Genomic DNA, 8,378 nt, shown 5'->3' with positions numbered 1-8,378 from the left:
CCATGAGAGATTACACTGCTGCAGAACTGGTGGAATTGGGGAACAGGTGAACTAAATAGATGTGAAAAAGATAACAATTTGGGGGGGACTTTTAAAATAATTACGTGTTATGGTGTATGTACTTAAAAAAAACCAAGATGATGGCTAATTGCTTTTATGTCACACAAAGTTTTTGTGAGTAATCTAAACATAATTGTTGGGAACAAATGATTTAGGTAAAAATGGGTAAGAGTTTTCAGGTACAATAATTATGTTTTATGGTATAGATGCTTGAAAAACAGCTTCCAAAATCTTTTTGGTAACTTGAAACTTTAGAGTTTTGGTAAATTAAGTTAAATGATCAAGATTCATTGAGTATCTAGGTCATTTACCAAACAAGATAAAATATTAGAAATTGATTACTAAACATAGATTTGTCTGCCTCTGGTTTCTTATTTCCAAGAAAGTAAAAGATGCTTGAGTTTATTGATAAATATGTTTTGTACCCGCTGAGGAATTTTCTATGAGAAAACACATATTTCTAAAAAGTCTCTAAACAAGGCAAGTAAAATGTATGTTTTCAGTAAAAAAGGTATAAAGAACAGAGATATTTTTGTTTGTTTTTTTAAGAAAGATAAATTTGTCCTAAGCTACTACAAAAGAATAAAAAGAGAAGAAGGCGTGGAAAAAATTCTGAATTTTAAAAACAAGTGACAGAAGGTTTGTGGAAGTAAAATCCTGAGGAGTTTGGTGTATGGTCAAGTTGGTTGAGATTAAAATAAATGAGTTTCAATATCAAGAGTAAAGCAGTCACAGGCAGAGCCGCTGGCTCCAGTGTGTGCACGGGAGGGAGGGCAGGCCAGGGACTCGTCAGGCCTTGGGCGGAAAGTGCCTGTGGGGGACAGGAAGAGCGCGGTGAGTGCGTGGTCCAGCACCCCAGCGCTGGCAGGGAGGCTGAGTGAAGCGGGACGCTGAGTCCTGAGCAGCAGGTGGCCGTGACTCCCTGCCCCTCCCTGCTCTCTGGTGACACGACTGAGGTTGAGCAAAGCTCAGAGAGTGTCTGCAGTGCGGCTGCCATGGCCCCAGGGAGCGGCAAGCACCCCTCAGGGGAAAAAAGTGATAAACAGCCAAACACTGTTCTGGTGGCTTTAACAGTGCCCACAGTGACAGCCTGGGAACGCCCTAGCCCCCTCGACTGGACGGAGGGCCAAAGGACCTTGACCCATGCCTGCAGCGCTGTGCAGGTGGTTCAGGTATCACGGGACCAGAAGCCACAAGAGGAAATAACAATGTACTGGTCCACAGGAGCATTTTGCTGTCAGGGGTGAAAATGAGCACAATGACTTCCATCACTTCTCACCTCACTCTGCTGCCATGCTTCTGGAGCACCGCCCGGTGGACAAAACCCCCTGAGGTTACCTTGTTTCATTACATTGATGGTGTCATATTAACCTCTGAGTCTTTTTCAGACCTTCAAGAAGCGTCTCTCTCCCTTGCCGCCCACCTATGCCAACGAGAATGGGTAGTAAACGACAATAAAGTACAAGGGTCTGGGTTATCTGTCAAACACTTGGTGTTATCTGGTCGGGTAAGACAAAAGCGGTTCCTGCTACTGTTATAGATAAGACACAGGCTGTCCATCCTCTTTAAAAGTTGGTGCCAAAGGGTATCATCTGGGACTAGGGGACCACCAAGCAGGAGGCCTTCTCCCAAGCCTAAATGACAGTAAAACAAATCCAGCCCTTGGGTGTTTTAACACAAGGACAGCTGTGTGAACTGGATGTTTCCAGTCACCCAGAGGGGTTCGGATGGGGTCTCTGGCAGAGGCAAAGCAATAAACCAGTGCCCCTCGGCTTCTGGTCCCAATTGTGGAAAGGGGCTGAAAACCAGTATAGCGCCCTGGAACAATTGTGTGCTGCTTACCTCGTCCTCCAGCAGGTGGAGCCCATAACCCATTCCCTGCCGGTCATCTGCCCATTGCAAGGTGGCTGAGGGATGCTTTCCAAAAGCCCCACTCAGGAACAGCCCAAACACAGACATTGGCAAAGTGGCGTGCATACTTACAACACCGAGGGACCCTCACCAGTAGTCCCCTCAGTGCAGAACTACATGCCCTCCTGGGGCCAGTAACACACACCACAGAAGAAACAAGCCCGTTAGATGAGGTGCCCATGCCTGAAACCCTGCCAAATGTACAGGAAGGAGGAGGACCAATCCCAGCAGAGGCCTGGTAGACGGATGGCTCCGCAAGGGGTAACCACCCCCCCCCCAGTGGACAGCGGGGACCATCCAGCCTTCAACCAGCAGCATGTGGTTGGACCCTGGCTCTGGATACAGTAGTCAACGGGCTGAACTGAGGGCCACCTGGATGGTGTTGACTTGTGAGCCCGGTCCAATATGTCTGTGCATGGACAGTCAGGTAGTCTATACAGGGCTCACCCTGTGGATGGCCTAATGGGCATGACAAAAGTGGACTATTAATGGTCACCCATTGTCAGGGGCAGAGCTCTGGGATGACATCTGGCATCAGGTCTTGGGAATGACAATAACAGTGTACCATGTGTCTGCACACCAGGTGACAACACCACCAGGAAACCAACAAGCAGATGAGTCAGCTCAGATTTGTCTCCTGGAAGAAGTGCCAGCCAAAAGAGTGGCAGGGTGGCTACACAGGAAGACCGGACACAAAGGACAAAGGACCCTGTGGGCTGTCGCCAAGGACTGGGGCCTCCCGCTGCGCTATGCTACTACGGTGCAGGTCTGTCAGGTGTGCCCTTCTTATTCCTTACAGAGACCCTGGGCCATTCCTCAGGACACAGGCCAAATTGCCAGAAGCAACCAGCCTGCTCAACGCCGGCAGATGGACTCCACAGGGCTGTTGCCTCTTTCTGATGGCTGTAGGCATGCCCTAACTAGTGCGGACACAGCTACAGGACTGCTACAGACATATCCCAGCAAGAGGGCCACACAGAAGACCACCATGAGAGGCCTGGGGACACCTCTGTGCTGCCTACAGTGTTCCCATGGACATCAATGGTGACCAAGGTATGCATTTTACTGGCCACCAGGTACAGGCGTGGGCTGATCAAATCGACATACCTTTGCATTTTCACCTGCCAAACTGCCCCATGACCATGGAGCTGGTGGAACAAATGAATGGCTTGCTGAAACAACAATTGAGGACGGAAGACAGGACCCTAGCCCACTAGACAAGATACCTGGCAACTGCAATATATCAACTAAATGATCATGAGATGCACTCAACACAGTACATACCAGATGTTGACACAAGGACCTGATGTGACATCTACAGACAAGGGCTAATCAAAGAAAGAAACTACAACCACAGATGGGCACTCAGAACAACTTGCTTTTCCCTCTGCCACAGAACTCCCTACTGGGACCCACATGGCCACTTGGCCCTGGGACTAGGAGGTGGGGCCCCTGTCTCTTAACCCCTTAGGGGACAGGCTTAAAACAAGATATCACATACAGATGGCCAATAGGCACATGAAAAGATGCTCAACATCACTAATCATCAGGGGAATGCAAATCAAAACTACACTAAGATATCACCTTACACCTGTTAGAATGGCTATAATCACCGAGACAAAACATAACAAATGTCAGAGAGGTTGTGGAGGAAAGGGAACCCTCATACACTGCTGGTGAGAATGCAAACTGGTGCAGCCATTGTGGAAAACAGTATGGTCATTTCTCAGAAAATTAAAAATAGAATTACCATAAGACCCAGCTATCCCACTACTGGATATTTATCCAAAGAACTCAAAATCAACGATACAAAGAGACTTATGCCCCCCTGTGTTAATTGCAGCATTATTCACGATAGCCAAGACGTGGAAGCAACCCAAGTGCCCATCCACTGATGATTGGATAAAGAAGATGTGGTCTATATATATACAATGGAACACTACTCAGCCATAAAAAAGACAAAGTCAACAACATGGATGGACCTGGAGGGTATTATGTTAAGCAAAATAAGCCAAAGACAAACACTATATGATTTCACTCATATGTGGAAGATAAACACACAGACAAAGAGAACTGTTTAGTGCTTACCAGGGGGAAGGAAAGTTGGGGGTGGGCACAAAGGATGAAGGGGCGCACCTATATGGTGACTGACAAATAATAATGTACAACTGAAATTTCACAATTTTGTAAACTATTATAACCTCAATACAAAAATTAATTTAAAAAACCTAACAGAATATCACAGTAACACCTCCAATTCCCCAAGGCACTTTCATCCTTTCCCTCTGGTGTGCCTTGTTGGATGGTCATGACCTCCCTGTTCTAGTCCCCTCTAAACATCTTCCTTTTCATCCTTAGGACAATGTCAGCCAGCCTTTCCACTGCATGGACACAGACTGGTGCTGGCATACAAAACCGCTCCACCTGCTGGGCATGCAGCGAGCTGCGTGCCTTCAACGGCAGGGTTACCATGGCATCTCCAAGCTGCCAACGCCTCTGACTGGAGAGCCGCATGAGAGCGGAGGAGTGCCGCCCACTTTCCCATTCCTACTCCCCTCCACCTGTGACATGTTTTCTTTGCTGTCCTTGCTTTTTTACTACTTCTTTTATTTTCATGTTATGCTTTCTATTGCTGTTGTAGTTTCTGGCTACAGTGCTCCTCTCTGTGTCCGGCTCAAGGGGAACTGCAGAAGACTGGTGCGATGAGATTGTAAGGGCCATTCTGACACATGGTGGGTGGAGTGTAGGGGCACTAGCCAGCATGCCCCTTTAAAACCATGTGTCCTTGAGGCTCCTTGTCTGGGCTGCATGCTAGCACTCATGATGATAACATTCCTGGGCTTGGCCACCCCAGCTGCTTTCTCGTGGGAGAGTTAGCACCAAGACCCTCGTGGTCAGAGGGAACACAGAGGCGCTCTGGGGCAGGGGTGCTCAGGTCCTTGGAATGCAGGTCATACAAGGACAGTCCCCCGTGGCAAGCACACAGCCTTTGTTCCTCTGCCTACTTAAGCAAGCTTCTCTCAGGGGGTGGTAGCGGGTGCACATTGCTGTCCAGCCGGCCACCACTGGACCTTCCCTGTAAGTAACTCCCCAGTAAACCCATATGTCTCATTCACCGTCTCCAGGTCTTTTCTTTGGTCTCTTGGCAACCTATCCTACACTGCTCACCCAGCTGGGCATGTGGGGGAATAATAAAGAAGGTGGATATTCCAGAAGGGGGGATGATCTCTCCTCAGCAGTGGAAGTGGGTGCACAGCCTACCCAGTGACTGGGTCACGGAAAACCCTGTTCTCTACAGGTAGGTCCTACTGTCGAGGCCACATCCCCACACACTGGGGGTGCATCAGAGTCTTCAAAAACTCAGAAAGAGCTCACACAAGCTGAGTGCCAGGTAGGAATGAAGTCCCAGTGTCCTCCCCTGAAAGAGGGAGGTCATACACTGACCATGCAGGACCACACAGGATCGTCTGCTTCTCCCTCCCGTCCTCCCCTCCCCACCAGTGGCTATTGACTGAGCACCTAGGGCCAGCACCGGGCAGGGGATCCCACCCTCCTGGAACTTGAGGCCTTGACAGTAAATAAATAAGCACGTCCCCGCAAAGATGGAAAGGCTCTGATGCAAAGGGCGGGGCGGTGGGACAGAAGTCAGGGAAGCTCTCTGAGGAGGGGCCTCAGCTGAGACCAGAGGATGAGGGAAAGGAAGCATGGGGCGAGGCTCAGAGGCGGGACAGGCTTGGTCCACTCCCAGAAGGCTGAAGAGTCGGTGGGCTTGGGGAGAGGGGCGGCAGATGAGGCGAGGAGAGGCTTGCAGGCCACAGGCAGTATTTCAGACTTTATTGAAGTGAACAGCTGATCCGCGCTTTCAAGGCCTTCAGGCTGCTGTGTGTGGGATGTGGGAGCTGCATGGAGGCAGGGAGGCCAGCAAGGAGGCCACCGCAGTCCATGTGAGCTTGGGGGCTGCAGAGGGAGAGTGAGGAGTTCAGGTGTATTTTGGAGGCAGAAGCCACGGGACTGGGTGACAGATTAGGTGGGAGGAGAGGGCTCCTGAGGGTCCTGGGTCTCTGGTCTGAGCGCTCAGGTGCAGAGCGGAGGCACCCTTCCCTGAGATGGGGCAGATGGGGTGGGGCAGAGAGATGAGGAGTTCCTTCTGACTTCCAAGTTTAGAAGTTGAACTTGAGACTCCTGAGCATGCCATTTCAGCTCCCTGAGCTCAGACTCCTCAAGTGGGGAAAAAGGAAAGGAAAGAAAAATGAGGGGTCCCATCCTTCGGAGCGCCTGGGAGAATGTAGCTGGAGCTGGGCTTCCCTTCAGCTCTGCACATCCCACACAAGCCAGGAACCCCTCTCTGGTCCAGGACTCTGGGATGGGGAGTCAGTCCTCCTCTGCCTGCTTTTCCCACCCTTCCTCCTCCTTTGGGGCAGGGATTGACCCCATGCTGGGTAAAGGTCTCTGCCCTGCCCTGCCCTTTGACTTTTCCCAGGGAAAGCTCCCCTGAGACTCTGACCTTCAGTGCCCTTAACTACCTACAGGTGGGAAAACCCACTGGCCACCCTAGCCCAGACTGGAGGTCAGCGTTCTCCAGTCCATGTCCCTGATGCCCAATGCAGGGATCCAGAGGCACGGACAGCTGGGGCCTGTCCATGCTACCCCACTGCCCAGGAGGACGGTCTCACAGCCTGACTGTGGCTCTGGCTCCCACAAGAGTCCCAGCCTCCTCTCAGCTGACCTGTTCTCATTCAGGCCCCTGGTCTACCGACATCTCTCTGTGCCTCCCGAGAGTCCCCTCTTCCCCAGGGTTTAGCATCTGGGACAGCATCAGCCAGGAGCTCTTGGCACCCACAGCACAGTGTTTTGGGAAAGGCACTTCTCATGGAGGGTTCTGGCATTGTGCTGTGCTGGCTTCCTGGGACAGACAGACAAGGCCAGCTCTGTGCTGGACACAGATCCAGAACATAGCTCCCTATGGCCTGTGGCAGGAACACAGATGTGTTTGTAACCTGCCAGGCCCTGCCACCCTCAAAATGACTAAGGTCACTAATCAGCATCGGTGTCTCTCTGGGGTACCTTGTCCCCTCTTGAACTTGGCCAGCCAAAGGCAGTCAACTTGCGCATTAATTCAAGCAGGGTGGGGCCTCTGGGTGGAAGAAGAGGAGCCCAGGGCAGGGATGGATCACCACTAGCATAAGCCAAGCCCCCATGTCCCCAGAGCAAGTGGCCGAGAAGCCAGAGCCGACAGCAGCTCCCGTGGTCCGGGCACCTGGGCTCCAGTGGGACTGCCTCTTAGTCCAGGGACATTTGGTTGACAAGGCTGAAGCCCCATGTCTGGAGAGCCAGCCTGGGCCCATCAACTGCAGCCCGGGCCCTGCGGTCTTCCTTGCTGCCAGGTCTGCAGCGAGCACTACATAAGAACATGTCTGGAAAGGGCTGCGCGCCTGGGGGCCCCCAGGAATGGCAGGCGTCTCTGAGAACTGCTGCGTTTCTGCGGTGCTTGCTCTGCAGATGGTGCATTCAGGGATTTTTCCTCCAAAGCTACGCTCATGCTCACCCACCCTGGTCCTCCCTGCTGAGATAGTTTGGGATCCCAACTCTCTCCTTCCACACCCAAACCCCATGGACCGTGCACCTTGGCATCACGTGTGGGTCTGGGAGGCCCTACTCTGCTTTGTACTGTGACTTCTCCAAGCCCCCTTCCCCTGTCCTAGACAATGGGGTGACCCCAGCTGCCTCATAGGATGGGTGGCTGAAGGAGCAAATAAGGAGCATACCGAATGCTTAGCACTGGTCTGGCTTTCCCGGGCTGCTCACGCCCCTTCTGGTCCTCAGTTTCCACATGGGGAAAATGGCTCCTGCTCACATCCACACTTGGTTTGCCGCCAGAGCAGAAGCAAGCTCCCTGAGGCAGCCCCGGCTTCTCCTCTAGGGACCATAGTATCTGCTGGCAGCAGACACCTGGGCAGTGTTGGTTGAGAGACAGCCATAGCCTGGGGGCTCTCGGGAATCAGGTGGGCTGGGCTATTGCCAATGCCCAGGGTCCCTCTGGAGACTCCCCCGGTGCCAGAGCTGCCCTGGGGGAGTGAGGGGGCTGGAGGTTTATTGTTTTCCTCTGTGTGTGCCTCAGGGAAAAGGAAAAAAACAAGAAGGAAAAATCTCTAGAGAGTGAGAGCACCATTGCTGCCCGAGAAGTCCGGGGCCTCATGGACGCCATCGGTGAGCCTCCATTCAGCCATGAGGGCAGGCCTGGGCTGGGCCAGAAACTGAGCCCTGGGGACACAATCTGGGAGGTCTGATGTAGGAGCAGCTGAGGCTCCCACTGTGTCCCTATGCTCAGCCACATAGGGGAACCTCTCCCCTTGGCCTTATCCACTCACCCTTTTTGCCAGGACATCTCCCTGGGACCTTCTCCCCTG

At 52.1% G+C, this 8,378-nt stretch overlaps 1 long non-coding RNA gene across 1 annotated transcript; it reads left to right on the top strand.

Annotated features, from left to right (window-relative positions):
- The first annotated feature begins 645 nt into the window (after positions 1–645).
- Positions 646–5,079, top strand: LOC124234505 (uncharacterized). Its single transcript, XR_006887329.1, has 2 exons — positions 646–3,024; positions 4,330–5,079. It is a non-coding gene; the product is annotated as an uncharacterized LOC124234505 (long non-coding RNA).
- Positions 5,080–8,378: the final 3,299 nt, after the last annotated feature.

This window comes from Equus quagga, unplaced genomic scaffold (genome assembly GCF_021613505.1).
Source record: "Equus quagga isolate Etosha38 unplaced genomic scaffold, UCLA_HA_Equagga_1.0 83177_RagTag, whole genome shotgun sequence".
Classification (NCBI taxonomy): Eukaryota; Metazoa; Chordata; class Mammalia; order Perissodactyla; family Equidae; genus Equus; species Equus quagga.
Note: the sequence above shows the minus strand (reverse complement) of the source record. Positions and strands in the feature narration are given on the sequence as shown.